The following is a 6,000-nucleotide window of genomic DNA, read 5'->3' as shown; positions in this document are numbered from 1 at the left end:
AAAATAAGTTTGGGATTTAGTATACTGGCAGACAAATCTCAACTCTTGGTATTGTCCTTAAAAACAACACAGGATGTAATGTTTACTCTACTTTTATAGGGTAAAGACAGACAAAGCCCCAAGACCTAGGTATTTAGGAAGATGGTTAATGCTTTCTCTATTAATTTATTCCTTAAGCTCTGCGATTCTTTGCATTCAAATGAAATACTCAATTTGCTGACCCTGTAAACAAGCTGAGAGTCTTCCAGAACATGAGTGTGTAGATAAAACATATGAATGAACAATAAGAAGTATTACAAAGTCTGGTTTAACCATCTCCAAGTGTCCAAACTAAGGACATTTGTTATAATTAATACATGGAAGACATCTGCAAACCTCTATACATTATTAGTCATCACTTTATGAAAAGTCATGACAAAATAAAAATAGTTACCATTTAAACCCTGATTAGTCATTATCTTATTTAATCCTCACAATCCTATAAAGTAGTCACTATCATTATCCCATTTAACAGATAAACAAACTGAGGATTAGGAAGGTTAAATAACACTACTAAGGTCATATGACCAAAGAATTTGGGAGCCATTATTTCAAATTCTTACCAAGTGTATATTTTTATTCATTGTATCATACAGTCTACCCAGGAAGGCACTCATCTATTTGTTTTATTCACTTTATATATAGCATATTTGTTTTATTCACTATATATATTAATTACATATAAAAACTCAAAAGTTATCTCTTTAGGACATTATGGAAATAAATATACTCTTGTCTTGGAATTTGGCACATGTTTTTTTTTTGTGTGTGTGTATTTCATGCTTCTCCAAATTTTTGAGTGAGTGTTTCACTCACACAACTTTGAATCAGCAGCATTCCCGGTGAACTGCAGGAACAACCTGTTGTTTAGATGGAAATTAGACAGTCACAGCCTCTCACAAACCATGGTCTGGTATAGTGGCGCATGCCTATAATCCCAGCTACTCAGAAGTTGAGGCAGGAGGATAGCAAGTTCCAAGCCAGACTTGGCAATTTAAGGAGACCCTGTCTCAAAATATAAAATAAAAAGGGCTGGGGATCTAGCTCAGTGGTAGAGCACCCCCGGGAACAAATCCCAGTACTAGCAATAAAAAGAGTCACAGACCCCTGACCTTCATCTGAGCTGTGCTTCTGCATGGATACTAACAAGGAAACCAACTTTTATGAGTTATTGTAGGACATTTCCTCAGGTGAGCAAAAAGTTCTTTTTATTTTCTACATCTGCTCTATTTAATGTAGTAACTGCTGGCCACATGCATCTTTTGACATTTAAATTTTAAATAATTAAAATACAAAATTAGTTTCATAGTTGCATGAGCCACATTGTAAGTGCCAAGTGCTCATATGTGGCTGGTTGCTCCCATGTTGGACAGAGTGGGTATATCGTTCCCAGCCTGAGAGAAGTTTCTACTGGATAGAACTGTCTGGATATTTAGACTAGCAAGCACCAAATCCATAGTTAGAAAACACAACTACTTTTAAAAGGAGGGATGGCCTTGAGAATCTAGAAATCAAAGAACTATTGTCCTTTTGAATTTAAATGAATATTGGCTACACTGACTGGGCCTTTCTGTAGCCAGTTCTATTTGCATTCATTAGGGTAAACAGGGTTCAACTTATTACCTCCTAACATGTTCCGCAGAGCACACAGTAAACAGCAGCTCCCAAGCTGCTTCTGCCAGCTTCTCTCAGGTGTTCTGCTTGGGTGGGGAATTGTAACACTATAGGCGAGCCCAGGTGGCCCCATGGAGCATGTCTCCATCTAGCTGGGTGCTGCAGGGGGAATACCAAGATTTAGTTAGGGCACTGAATGCTTTTCCCTCTCTCTGAAATAACAACCCTTATTCATTAAACAACACTTTCCCTAGATGTACTCATGGGCATATTTGAATTTGTTTAATCTTCACTGTTTCCATACATTGATAATAGGCGGGGATCCAGAGACTGAATGGGGACAGCAGCCCGATGGAGCCCTACCAACTATTCACAGATTCAGCACTGGCAGCAGCCACAGGGACCAGCAGTCTATGTAATGGGAATTGGAAAATTGCCCAGGGAGATTTTAAAATATGTTTTTGAAGCTCCAATTTCCCAACAAACATACAGCCTTCTTTCCCTGCTTGAGAAACATGAATTCATTTTGAACATTTAAACTTAATTGAAAAATCTTATAAGAATGCCTTTGAAACTTCATGGCATTTTGGAATAAAATGTCCTAATGGGGAGATTTTCATTCATTTACTTAACCGATATCAATGGCATAGCTATTAATTCTTGCAGATTCATTTCAATATGAATGTAATATAATCCCATCTAAATTAATTTATGTGAATATGAATGGTGTAGTTGGCTAAAAGCAATAACTTCTAATGTTCCATAGCACAACAGGATAACTATGGACAACAATAATTAATTGAATATTTAAATATAGCTAATAGGATTTTGAATGTTCCCAACACACACATAAAAATAAAAAATGTCTGAGGTAATAGATTTGCCAATTTCCTAGATTTGATCATTACCCATTGCTTGCATATATCAAATGCCACACCATATCCCATAAATATGTACAATTACTGTGTCAATGAAAAAATTAAAGAAATAAGTAGAGGGGCTGTGGATGTGGCTCAAGTGATAGCGTGCTCGCCTGGCATGCGCGGGGCGCTGGGTTCGATCCTCAGCACCACATAAAAATAAAATAAAGATGTTGTGTCCACCAAAAACTAAAAAATAAATATTAAAAAAAAATAAAAAAAAGAAATAAGTAGACATAAGTGAGACATAGTCTTTTTTTCAGAATGTAAAATTTAGTAGAAAGGAAAGCTATACTACAAAAATTGTAGCACAAAATGATTTTTATTAATGGAGGATGAAAATTCAGTTTTTAAATTTATTTTTAAATTACATTTAATAACATGTTTATTTACTTAAGAGGATAGCTTTTTAATTGCTTCACTTTGAGTTGCGTAAATCACTGGTTACATTTTATGGTTCTCATTACTTTTCTTGGGTTGGGGGTGTTAATACTAAAGAAAATACACTTAAAAAAATTTTTTTTAAATTTTAGTTTTAGGAGGACACAATATCTTTATTTTATTTTTTTATATGATGCTAAGGATCAGACCCAGTGCCTCATGCATGCTAGGCAAGCACTCTACCACTGAGCCACTACCCCAGCTCCAGAAAATATATATTTTATGAAAGAATGATGAGGTATGGACACTGAGAAAGCTTTGGCTCATGAAATGGGGAGAGAGTCCACAAGTTGTCAAGCCTCCTCTGTCCCACTTTTGGGGAATTGGCTCCTAAGCACTCCTGTTGCCTCCAAGTGCTCAAGGGTGTCCTGGACCAGGGAGCCCTGCAGAGGCTGGGGAACCTTTACACAGTGGGGTGCACAGCAGAGAAGGAAGAAATTAACAGCATGCTTCAGTCCCTGAGTTCTTGGTATGGGTTTTTCAATGCCTTTCTGCTCTCTGTCTTAGTGATAAATGGAACTCCAGAGGGGGGGTGTGGGCAAGGAACAGAGACCCTCCTGTTTCCCTCTGGTGGGGGAGAGTGGGGGCAGGCCAGGTCTTTCAGGAAGGCAGGCCTCTGTGACCTATGGCCCTGCTCAGACTTTTTAAGCCGGTTCATCTGGTATGAATGATCAGCCTGAACTGGTTCCGGCCCATACCACACTAAAAAAAATGACTCGGTGATATCTTACTCTTAGGAGGCTCAATATCAACAGTTTAGAGTGACTACACTGAAAATTAAGTTGAGGACTTTCTTCCCAACTCACCAGTGGGAACTCTACTGGTTTAGCCAACTTACTTTGTACCTGGGACAGCAACTTCCAGGGGACAGCCACAGAAAGCAGATTCTGTTTTCCTGTAAACCTCAGGCAGCAATGGCATGCTTTTATGTAGGAACTGGCTTGTGACTCTGTGCCAAAGAGGGCAGGCTACCTATTATTCATGATGCTCTTTTTCCTTAGTAATTAAACCTTGATTTAATCCTAGTACACTGCCACCTTGAATAAAAAGCGACTTTATCCAGTCTTCTTTGCCATTGGGTGTGATGACTAAATTCTGGCCAAAAAAGATGAAAGTGTTGGGTGGAACTTCTGGAAGTCTCCTTAGGGAGGGCTGATTCATCTGGGAGGTGTCCTCTCTGGGTTCTTTCCTTCTTAGGTTGTGCTGCTGTTTGAAATGTGAAATGTGGGTGCTGGTACACAGCAGCCATATTTGATTATGAGGTGATCTTTAGAAGCCTGTGTTTGTGTGCTAAGGCAGAAAAGTAGCTATCTATTAGATCTGACTCAGATCTGATTTTAACATTCCATTTTCTAATCATAACCCTCATCTCCCCTCACCCCTGAACTCCATTGCCCTTATTCCCTACTCCTCAGCTTCCTCCTGGTCCATTTTGGCAGCTCTCTCATTAGTACCAGCCACTCTCTCCGCCGTGCTCTCCTCCTTGCTGCCTGTCCTCTGCCTGGATTGATTTGACCATCTCCTATGTTTCATCCTACCCACTGGCTGCTGGGGACCAGAGAAAACATTGATACTACCCTGCAGTTTAGTGCTACTGCAAATCTATGGGCTCCAAGTTGATGCTCCCAGGAAAGCTTTCTTATGTGCCTGGTAGGTTCATTCCTCCATCCTTCTCCCTAGACCTCCACCACCCTCCTCAAGCCTGATTGTCTCCTGCAGCTGCCAGGGCTTCTTACCTGCCTCAGTGCCCACCCTGACCACCCAGTCTGGAGCTGGGCAACGAGATAGTTCACCTTCTTTATTCTAACAACTGTACCAGCCTTTACCCCGACTTCCTCCAACAGGACCCCCCCATGAACTCCTTATCCATTTTCTAATGGCCACCTCACCTCTATTCTCCCATAGTCTTGCTTCTTGAAAGAGTATTTCACTTTCCCTTTGCTCTTTTTCTTGCTTCTCACTTTTTGACCCATTACAAATGGACTTCCACACCAGAACTCAGGGAAACTGCTCCTGCCAAGGTAACCAGCTTCTCTCGGTTATGAAACCCTGGGGATACTTTTGCTGTCCCTACTTTTTCACCTTTTCCTGACATTTGACCTGGGTTGACAATTTCCTTTTCTGAAGGCGTTTCTTGGTTTGTATGCTAACACTCTCCTGGCACCAAGTGCCTCTTCCTGGGGCACTGTTTGTCCCCCTCTTCCACGTGGGCGGCTCCTATACTTGGAGACCTACCTGTACTCCTCCTCCCTCCTCCCTCTTCCTCCTCCTCCCCATCCTCCAGAGGCAGCTTGCCTTGTCTGGCTGGCTGAACAGGGGTCCTCCTGCTGGGTGTGGAGCCATCACCAACTCCCACAGCCCAACCCCAACAGAGGGATACCAGATCTTCTTACCCCAGTGGCCCTTCTCTCTGTTCCTTCCAATCTGCACAGCAGCCGGTGTTTTCTTAGGGCCTACACCCACCCCTACACTGACTTCAGGAAAGTTGCTTATCTTTGCTTCTCTGTATTGTTTAAAAAGTTAGACAGACAGCATATGGATACATTTTAGTAAAAATGTCAAATGACAGAGAAGTATATAAGTAATAAGTGAAAGTTTCCCCTCCAATTACTCCACCCCCAACTTCCCTCCCAGGAGGCAACTCTTGTTAGAACTTAACTGAGACTCTGCCTGGCCTTTTAGTGCACTGACATACTATTGTACATGGACACATCTAGTATTTTACATTACTAGGATCAGATATGTAGCTTTCTGCAATGACCCAGGGGTCCTTATAAAGGACTAAATAAATTGAACCTTAAGGTATGATATTTCTTGTCTAGATAAATAAATATCCAGGTGTTTGATGTTATTAGTGTTTTCAATCATCCCATGAAAAAAATTTCACTGTATTTTCTTAAGGAGATTTAGGAACATAGTATTCATAGCTTACCTTGTGCCACCATTCTGTTGAATACATTTATTACTTCCAGTATATTTTTGGCTA

This window comes from Marmota flaviventris, chromosome 4 (genome assembly GCF_047511675.1).
Source record: "Marmota flaviventris isolate mMarFla1 chromosome 4, mMarFla1.hap1, whole genome shotgun sequence".
NCBI classification, from domain to species: domain Eukaryota; kingdom Metazoa; phylum Chordata; class Mammalia; order Rodentia; family Sciuridae; genus Marmota; species Marmota flaviventris.
This window is presented reverse-complemented; position numbering follows the sequence as displayed.